Below are 10,413 nucleotides of genomic sequence, written 5' to 3' on the forward strand. Positions count from 1 at the left end.
GATGGCACCCAGAGGCTTTTTGCCTCCCCCCTGAAATCCCCAAGGAAAGCTGTCCCCAGAGCCCTCCAGGCAGTCTCGAGGTGTTGGTGGGACAGAAGGAGATGCAACGCCCCAGGGATTTGCCTCCAGGGTTTGGAGGGCAGGAACCCCCCAGGGCTCAAACCCCCAAGGAACACCCCAGGGCTCAGACCCCCGAGGAACCCCCCAGGGCTCGGACCCCCGAGCGCTGACTGAGGCTGGATGGGGGTTTCAAGCCGGCGCCTGGCTCTGGGGAGGAGGTGGGGGGGCCCGGGTGGGATGCGGGGTGCACCGAGCATCCTTGGGCTCCGGCTGCGGTGGGTCCCCGGGAGGGGGGGGGTTGTACAACACCCAGGTGATGGAAAGGTCTCAGAAACAAGCTGTGGTTCTCCAACTGTTTTGGTGCGGATAACGGATTCACCAAAGCGTGCTCGGATCCAAGCAGGCGGATCCTCTCTCCTGCGCCAGGGTGAGTTCCACGACACTGGCATCATCCGAGGAGTTTATACCTCACATCCATCACCCTCAGAGGAGGGGTCTGGTGCCGGGCTGAAGGCAAAGACCCCAAATTTCCCACATCCAAATTTCCTCCCAACTCCGAGAAAGGCATCGCAAAGCCTGCAGCGGAGTGACCCCGACCACGGCAGCTGCTCTCTCCCCTCTCTGCGCATCGGTCGGCTTGGCCAGACCCCGCCAGCGGGTAATTCCCATCGGAGTTTTGCTGTGGTGGGGGGAGAGGGTGGGCTGAGACCCTCGGGCTCCATCCACAGGGAACCAGACTCGGGACATCACTGTGTGCAGCCCCCAGGACAGAAAAATCAGAATTTCCTCCCCTGCCCGTACTGACCTTTTCAAAAATGCAGGGAAATTGGCTCTGCTCACCTCGCTAGCACCTCCCGAGCAACGGAGCTGGGGGAGTTTACTGAATTTTAAGAAAAGGAAAGAAAACAACCAGGAAAAAACCTCATCTGCTCTGCAGCAGCAGCGCTCTTGGCCACGGGCTCTGCACCAGCGCCCTGATGGAACCACGCACCCGTCCCGGCCGGTGCAGGATCCGCGTTTGCTCCTTGTTACCCCTTTACATGGAGAGCACAGCCCCAAGCAGGATGCGGCCCCGTCCCCTCTTGACTCACCCACGTAGGGTGCTGTTAAACTTTCCACCCTGGACGGATCAGATCTAAATAAAGCCCAAGCGAGACAACTCATGGCCAAGAGCCGGGCTGATTCCCCCACCACAGGTTTCGTTTCTGCCCCAGCGGTGGGTGCTGGGGGGCAGCAGGAGCGGTGCTGGGGGCACAGGGGGCTGCGGGGTGGTCGGGGAGTGGGCAGCATCTCCACAGTGTCACAGAATCACAGAATGGTCGGGGTTGGCAGGGACCTCTGGGGTCACCCAGCCCAACCCCCTGCCCAAGCAGGGTCACCCAGAGCAGGCTGCACAGCACCGCGGCCAGGCGGGGCTGGAATATCTCCAGAGAAGGAGACTCCACAGCCTCCCTGGGCAGCCTGGGCCAGGGCTCCGTCACCCTCAGAGGGAAGAAGTTCTTCCTCGGGTTCAGCTGGAGCTTCCTCTGCTTCAGTTTGTGCCCGTTGCCCCTTGTCCTGGCGCTGGGCACCACTGGAAAGAGTCTGGCCCCGTCCTCCTGACCCCCACCCTGCAGATATTTATGGGCATTTCGAAGGTCCCCTCTCAGCCTTCTCTTCTCCAGGCTGAACAAGCCCAGCTCCCTCAGCCTCTCCTCGTAGGAGAGATGCTCCAGTTCCCTCTAGTCCCCGAGAGCGGACAACGGCTGCGGGGTGTCCGGCTGGGGCGAGGCGCATCGTTAGAGGGAGATGCTGAGCTTCTCTCCAGAGCTTGGGAGCTGCGCGGGGGAGAAATGGCTTCTCCGGGCTCCAGGCTGGGCTCACGCAGCGGGTTGGTGGTGGGTTTTTTTTGAAATGCAGCTGGGGTGCACGGAGCGGTGTCGGGGCTACCCCTGACCCCCCTGCAAAGGTAGGGTATCCCCCCCACACAGGTCCTGCCCCAAACCCAGCGGCCCCTTGTTGTGCTCCCAAGGGTGTGAGCAGCTGTGGGACCCCCAGGGTGCCATGTCCACCCGTGCCAGGCAGTGCTCTGGCTCCTCATCCACGTGGAAGTAAGGAGGCACAGGAGAAAGGATGATGAGGGGACTGGAACATCTCCCCTACGAGGAAAGGCTGAGGGAGCTGGGCTTGTTCAGCCTGGAGAAGAGAAGGCTGAGAGGGGACCTAATAAATGCTTATAAATATCTGAAGGGTGGGGGTCAGGAGGATGGGGCCAGACTCTTTCCAGTGGTGCCCAGCAACAGGACAAGGGGCAATGGGCACAAACTGAGGCACAGGAAGTTCCGTCTGAACACGAGGAAGAACTTCTTCCCTCCGAGGGTGCCGGAGCCCTGGCCCAGGCTGCCCAGGGAGGTTGTGGAGTCTCCTTCTCTGGAGATATTCCAGCCCCGCCTGGCCGCGGTGCTGTGCAGCCTGCTCTGGGTGACCCTGCTTTGGAAGGGGGGTTGGACTGGGTGACCCACAGAGGTCCCTTCCAACCCCTACTATTCTGTGATTCTGTGATTCTGTGAAAGCAGAAAGCCCACCAGCACGCTTGACTGGGACCCGCAGCATGGCCCTGTTGGGGTGTCCCTTCACGACCCACCTGGGCTTGCTGAGACCTGGCAGGACAGGGCTGGAGGAGCCTGGTGGAACAATGTCGGTGAGGCAGGCGGGAGGGTGCTGTCCTCTCCCCAGCCCCTGCCCCAGCGGGGTCTGTGCCGGCTGCGCCTTCATCCTGGCGAGGATGGTGATGGTGAGAGCAGAGCATCCCTCGCACGCTGGCCCTGGACCGCTGCTCCGGCTCTGGCCTAGGGTCAGGTGCCATCATCCAAAGGGCACCCAGGGCCAGGCTCTGCCCGGGGCAGCAGGGACACATCCAGAGCAGCCCTGGGCACGGCTTTGCCTTCGGTGGCTGTGGGCACCCAGCAAACTCCGTCTGCACGGCGGCACCGGGCAAGCACCGACCTCCGCTTGGGCTCCTGCGCAAGCACCGGGGCTGGTGGGTGCTGCACCAGGACCCTTGGGCGCTGAGAGAGAGACGGGTGCTCAGGCTCCGCTCTGGACCAAGGGACAGCTCGGTCACTCCTCAGCTTTCGCCGAGCAAGAAAAATACCTTGTATTTGTCTAGCACTTCGCTGCCAGTGGTTTTTCAGGCATCGCCCCAAAACCAACAGCACCAGACCATGAAACGCGGATGAATCGGGCGTGAATTCATGCGATATTAACACTGGACAACAATTAAAGGAAGCAGAAAACACCAGGAAGCATAAATCAATCCCGTGCAGCGGGCGGGGGGATGCGGGCAGCGGCACCGGGGCGAAGGGGCAGGCAATGGCGGGTATCGGAGGGCACGCGACTCGGTCGTCTCCGATTAACTTCTGCTCGTGATGATTTCTTTTACAATAAGAAGGACAAGGCACTGCTGGCATCAGAACTAATGGCCAGCATCTTCTTGTCTTGCAAAGGAAAAATCCAGCAATCCCTTCCCGGCGGTAGAGGCAGTTTGCAGATTCTAGCGAGGTTTCGAGCAGAAGAAAAAAAAAAAGCCCACACAGAGAAAATGCATGCCTAATTTGTCCAAGTAATTACCGAGCCCGGCGTGATGATACAGATACCTCCAGCTCTGAAGCGCTGCTGATTGCATCTCGGATGCAGGGAACGAGCCCCGTTCCCCCGACACTGAAATTCACGCCCGGCTGCGAGCGCGGCTGCGTGGGGTGCGAGGACGCGAGGTGCTGAGCCGAGGGGACCACAGCGCCCGGCACCCGCCCTGCTCAGCCGGGAGCGGTCCCAGGCTGAACACCCGTCCCCAGCAGACTACACGCTTGAGCTAACTGGGAGTCTGTCCTCCCATCAGGTGTCGAGGGGGGACTGCAAACCACCCCAAACCATCACCTTGTCGGTGCTCTTGGGCAGCTTCTTCCTTGTAGTGTGTTTCCAGCTCCCGGTGGGCATCCAGGAGCTGACAGTTCTGGGCTCCCCAGTTCAAGAAAGGTGAGGAGCTACTGGAGAGAGTCCAGCGGAGGGCTACGAGGATGAGGAGGGGACGGGAGCATCTCTCCTACGAGGAGAGGCTGAGGGAGCTGGGCTTGTTCAGCCTGGAGAAGAGAAGGCTGAGAGGGGACCTTCGAAATGCCCATAAATATCTGCAGGGTGGGGGTCAGGAGGACGGGGCCAGACTCTTTCCAGTGGTGCCCAGCGACAGGACAAGGGGCAACGGGCACAAACTGAAGCAGAGGAAGCTCCAGCTGAACCCGAGGAAGAACTTCTTCCCTCTGAGGGTGACGGAGCCCTGGCCCAGGCTGCCCAGAGGGGCTGTGGAGTCTCCTTCTCTGAGATATTCCAGCCCCGCCTGGACGCGGTGCTGTGCAGCCTGCTCTGGGTGACCCTGCTTGGGCAGGGGGTTGGGCTGGGTGACCCACAGAGGTCCCTGTAAACCCCTGCCATGCTGGGATTCTGTGATTCTGTCTGCGTCAGGGGAGGTTCAGATTGGAGTTTGGGAACAATTTCTGTCCTGGAAGAGTGGTCAGGAGTTGGACCAGGCTGCCCAGGGCAGGGGGGGAGTCCCCATCCCTGGAGGGGTTCAAAAACCGTGTGGATGTGGCACTTCAACTTGTTGGAGCAGGTCCAGAGGAGGCCACGGAGATGATCCTCGGAGCTGGAGCACCTCTGCTACGAGGAGAGGCTGAGGGAGCTGGGCTTGTTCAGCCTGGAGAAGAGAAGGCTCCGGGATGACCTTAGAGCAGCTGCCAGTGCCTGGAGGGGCCGACAGGAAGGATGGAGAGGGGCTTTTCACAAGTGTGTGCAGTGGTAGGGCAAGGGGGAATGGCTCCAGACTCAAAGAGGGCAGATTTAGATGAGATATTAGGAAGAAATTCTTCCCCATGAGGTGGTGAGGCCCTGGCCCAGGCTGCCCAGAGAAGCTGTGGCTGCCCCCTCCCTGGCAGTGTCCAAGGCCAGGTTGGATGGAGCTCTGAGCACCCTGGGCTGGTGGAAGATGTCCCTGCTCATGGCAGGGGGGTTGGAACCAGATGAGCTTTAAGGTCTCTTCCAACCCAAACCATGCTGTGATTCTATGATTCAGGACATGGTTTAGCAGGCATGGTGGTGTTCGGGTGACAGTTGGACTTGATGATCTTGGAGGCCTTTTCCAGCCTTAATGATTCTGTGATTCTGTGACGCTTATGAAGCTGTTGGCACTGGAGACGTGCGGGCACCCGAATGCATCGCGGCAGGATGGCAGGCAAGAAAAAAGGAGGAATCCCAGCTGCTGGTGGCACATGCCACGTGTTAGGGCCACACAAGCCCCAGGGAAGGAGAGCAGGGTGGGGGTGGCGGGGGGCACCACAGCCTGGAAGGGCTGCTGGTGTAAATCCGAGCATCCCGGGGAGGCGAGAGCTGGGGGAGATGCCGGCGCGTGGTGGGGGCACGGCGAAACGGCTGCTCCCGGGACGCTCCGGCAGCCGCATCCCGGCACTGGCAAAGCTCCAGCTGCCTTGCCCCGGAGTCCTGGTCCCCATCCCAGCTGCCTGGTGCCGGAGGACAGGCCGGGGCTCGGGGACACGCGGGGTCTTGCGGCGATCTCAGCAGAAGCCTTCTGCCCCAGCGCGTGTCCTCGCTGCACGTCCAGGACTAATCAATCTTGATTCATTGCTAATGAACTTGAGAACAGTGTGGGGAATGGATCAGGTGCCACTCAGGGTGAGATGGATAATATAATTAAGATTTCCTCAAAGGTCCGTTCTTTCTTACCTTGTTAATTAAGCTGATGAGGGGCCCTCCATGCGGAATGCGTAATGAGAGGCTGCCGGAGACGGAGCTGGCTATCAGTGGGAGGCGATGCTGGGGAAACGCTGGCCGTAACCACAGGGCTGGGGACATTTTGGCAACTCTGTCGGGGTTTGGTTCCTCCACAGCAGCTGGGAGCTGACCTCTGCTGAGACTTCGCCACATCCCTTGCGCCGCAAACACCTTTGGACCACGCAGGGCGGAGCGGGCGGGCACAGGGATGCAGGTGGAGATGGGTGGGCTGGTGCCTGCCCAGGACAGGCTGAGCACTGCTGCAGAGCCTTCGGCTTCCGAAAGCACCGGCCGCGGCGCGGGGAGCAGGGCATCTCCTGCAGCAAGCTGTGAGCAGCCCCGTGGCCCCGGGGAGCAGCGCCGGGGTCTGCGGCACGGGGAGGGGGGGAGGATGCTCCGCTCAGTGTGGCCCGGGCACATTTTTGGGCACATTTTTGGCACATGCACTCTGGTGGTGACTTGCGACAATGAATTAAAGGCACCTTAATAAGGGTGACAGTTCCCTTAATTAAAAAGTATCGGAGCAGGGATAATTGCTTCATTTCATTTTTTTTCCCCTATATCACTTCCTTCGTTTTTGGGTTCTCACTGTCACAGAATCACAGAATCACAGAATCACAGAATCCCAGACTGGTCTGGGTTGGTAGGGCCCTCTGTGGGTCACCCAGCCCAACCCCCTGCCCAAGCAGGGTCACCCAGAGCAGGCTGCACAGCACCGCGGCCAGGCGGGGCTGGAATATCTCCAGAGAAGGAGACTCCACAGCCTCCCTGGGCAGCCTGGGCCAGGGCTCCGGCACCCTCAGAGGGAAGAAGTTCTTCCTCATGTTCAGCTCGAGCTTCCTCTGCTCCAGTTTGTGCCCGTTGCCCCTTGTCCTGTCGCTGGGCACCACTGAACAGAGTCTGGCCCCATCCTCCTGACACCCACCCTGCAGATATTTATGGGCATTTCGAAGGTCCCCTCTCAGCCTTCTCTTCTCCAGGCTGAACAAGCCCAGCTCCCTCAGCCTCTCCTCGTAGGAGAGATGCTCCCGTCCCCTCCTCATCCTCGCAGCCCTCCGCTGGACTCTCTCCAGTAGCTCCTCGTCTTTCTGGAACTGGGCAGCCCAGAACTGTCAGCTCCTGGATGCCCGCCGGGAGCCGGGAACGCACCCAGGGCCCACGGGCGCAGTGGAAGGATGGCGAGGGGTGGGTGCAGGCGTGGCTGCGGAGCTGCCGCGTTCACCGGGGCAGGGCCACGCTCGCGGCAACGCCGGGCGCCAGCAGCACCCAGGCTGTGTGCTTGCACGGGCCGTTAGCGGGGGGCTCCGGTCAAAGCCTTCAGACCCCCCCAAGCGAAACGAGCCTCTTCGCTTCCCATCCGAGGATGAGTTTGTTTTGAACCAGGGGGTTTTGCAGCTCTGCAGCTTCACCGCCAAGCCCACGCTCCCCAAATCCCATCCCGCATCTCCCCGCTGCCCTCCGTGGGGCTGTGGGGGCCCCAGGGATGTGACCCCCCCCAGCTCGGGACTGGCTCCCCCGGGAGATGCCCCCCGCGCCGAGACGACCCTGTAAATAATAACCAGCAGCCTCAGGGCTGCCGGGAGCTTCGCTCCTCTCTGCCGCCGGGAGCGTTTCCTCCGTTCCCCTTCCCTCTTTGCGCTGCAGCCATTTTGCTTTCTCGCCATATCTAAAATTAAATCTGTTAGGATTTTCTCATGCTCTTTTTTTTTTTTTTTCCTTTTGCTTATATTTGCTGAGTGCTTTCAAGCGCAGGGAGGGGAAAAAAAAAAATAATAAAGAAAGCCATCAGCATAATTCACGGCTCGCAGAGTCATCGCGGGCTCCGGTTTCCAATCAGAGGCCCGGGCTGCGGAGCCAGCGCGCCGGGGAGGAGGGCTGGGGCTGGCCCGGATGCTGCTTCGCAAGCCAGCGGCGATCCTCTCTTTGTTCTGGGATCGCTCCGCTCCAGCCAAACCGGCCACCGCGCAGCCCGTCCCTGAGCCGCTCCGAGGGGCTTTGTCCCCCCGCTCCGGGGGTACCGGGGGACAGAGCAGCCGCTGAGCGGGTCTGCAGGCTCCCAACCCGGCTGCCATCCGGGGGCAAAGTCCTGGGACCCGTGGAGCTGCCAGGTCCCCCTCTCTGGAGCTGGGCACCGCGGTCGTGTCCTTTCCCTCGCCTGTCCGCGCCTGGTGCATGAGGCTCAGAAGCCATGGGCTGAAATCTGGGCTCCCAGTCCCTCCCAGTCCCTCCCAGTCCCACGCGCTGAGCGTCCCCCCACCCCCCCAGCAGAGATACTGGTGCTGGCCCCGCACAGCCCCATGCATGCAGCAGTTACAGGGGTTTTTGAGACGTCTCCAGAGCCAGCGGCGCGCGGAGGAGGCTCTGCAAACCCAGCACCCGTTTCGCTCGCCCAGCGCTGCCGGTTCGGAAGGGGCTGCCGCAGCCGGGCGGGTTGACGCGTTTTAAAGTTCCTCGCCACGAAGTGCCCGATCTGCCAGCCCCGACCTGGGCGAGGGGCACGGTCCTGGGCTCAGGGATGAACGACCCACAGTCCAAAACTGTCCCAGCATCCCCAGGAGGATCCGCAGCTGGAAAATCGGATTATTTCCCGCCTTTCCTGTAAAAAGATTTTTTGTTCATTTCTGGTGTTTTTAACTCTTGTCCAGGCATATTTACAAGCCAGAACTGCCCCTCGCCAGGGGCACCCACGGTCGATGCTGGGTCACGGGTGGGGGTCACGGCGCTGGCTGCACCCCGGCATCTCCAGGGAGACCCAGGGCATCTCCAGAGACCTCCTGCTCGGCACCCGCGTGAGAGCCCGGGGAAGCGACGACGTCGGGAGCGTGCGTGGGATGGCAGCACCTCGCCGGGCACGCAGCCCGGCTGGGGACCGCTCAGGTGGCAGCGGTGGCTGCTTCAGGGGGGTCGGGGTCCCCAGGGGGATGCGGAGCCTGGGGACAGCGGGGCGGTGGGGATCTGGCCCCTCGGTGCCACTCAGCTGTCCTGAGTGAGAGAAGGGAAGGCGTCCGTGGGCTTGTCCTGCATGATGCCCCACTGCGTCCCCCCGTTCCGCCCGTGCCCATCGCGGGGGGACGAGGCTGGGGTTCCCAGCCCTGGCAAAGGCTGCCTGGAATACACCCGAATTTTCCTTGCCCTCTCGAGGCTCCCGCGCTGCCTGCGGCCCCTGCCCTCTGCTCAGCCCGGCGTGGGACGCGAAGGAGCACAAACCAAACAGCACAGCCTCCGCAGGAAGCCTGGTCAGATGGTCTCCACACCAAGATTTATCTGATCCCGGCTATGTAATTGCTTTCCTCCCCCCCTCCTCTTCCTGGGGTCGCATCAATTTAATTTCCAAGCTCGACGGCTTGGACCGCTTCATCGCCCGCTGCCAAGCACCATCTCAGGCATTTACAGCCGCCGCGTGCCGGGCCGTCTCTCCTCTGCCTCCTCCTGCCTTGCGTGCTGGGAGCGGTGGGAGCAGCGGGAATGGTGACCCAGGGGCCGCTCGGCACGCGTGGCCCCGTCCCTGCCACGGCGTCGTGCTGGTCCACGAGGACGAGCTCTCACCCACGACCCTCGTCTGCGACGAAGCCACGAGGCGAGAGGAGGTGGGATGGTTTCCCATGAGCACCGCTGCTCTCGCTGCTCTTCCTCCTCCTCCTCCTCGTCCAGCCCTTCCCAGCACAGCTCTTCCACACCGGCACAGCCCCGCGCGTGACGCGAAGCGCTCCTCGGCATCTGTTCTGCATTTGCTGTTCTTTTCAAGTCCGTTCCTTGGCCCCTTCCCCTCCGCTCAGCGGGGCCTGAAAATAGCAACCGCGGTCGCGCTTCCCGTGCGTTATTGCACAGTTGCCGTAGCTCCGCCGGCCCGCGGCCGGCCGCTCGCCGAGCCTCGTCACCCCCCCCCGGGGGTCCGGGCTCCCCGGCATCTCCCTCTCACCCTCCCCACGCTCCTCGAGATCATAGAATCATAGAATCATAGAATCATAGAATGGCTGGGGTTGGCAGGGACCTCTGTGGGTCACCCAGCCCAACCCCCTGCCCAAGCAGGGTCACCCACAGCAGGCTGCACAGCACCACGTCCAGGTGGGGCTGGAATATCTCCAGAGAAGGAGACTCCACAGCCTCCCTGGGCAGCCTGGGCCAGGGCTCCGGCACCCTCAGAGGGAAGAAGTTCTTCCTCGGGTTCAGCTGGAGCTTCCTCTGCTTCCGTTTGTGCCCGTTGCCCCTTGTCCTGTCGCTGGGCACCACTGGAAAGAGTCTGGCCCCGTCCTCCTGACCCCCACCCTGCAGATATTTGTAAGATGCAAAATTGTGCTTAGCAGAGGTGGAAGATGAACACGGTGGCACTTCTGCACATGCGTGTGGCCGTCAGGACTCTGCGGGGACAGGCGAAGGTGACCGGGCACTGTTGGTGGCCTGCTGGCGAGGAGATGTGGAGGGGCTGAAGACTCAGCCCGGTTCCGGGGGCACGCGGAGCTGCCCGGCAGCCGGATCGGGCTCTCCCGGCAGGCAGCGCGGCGGCCGGGGAGCGGAGCTGCCTCCGATGGGCCC

This window comes from Opisthocomus hoazin, chromosome 18 (assembly GCF_030867145.1).
Source record: "Opisthocomus hoazin isolate bOpiHoa1 chromosome 18, bOpiHoa1.hap1, whole genome shotgun sequence".
In the NCBI taxonomy this organism is placed as follows: domain Eukaryota; kingdom Metazoa; phylum Chordata; class Aves; order Opisthocomiformes; family Opisthocomidae; genus Opisthocomus; species Opisthocomus hoazin.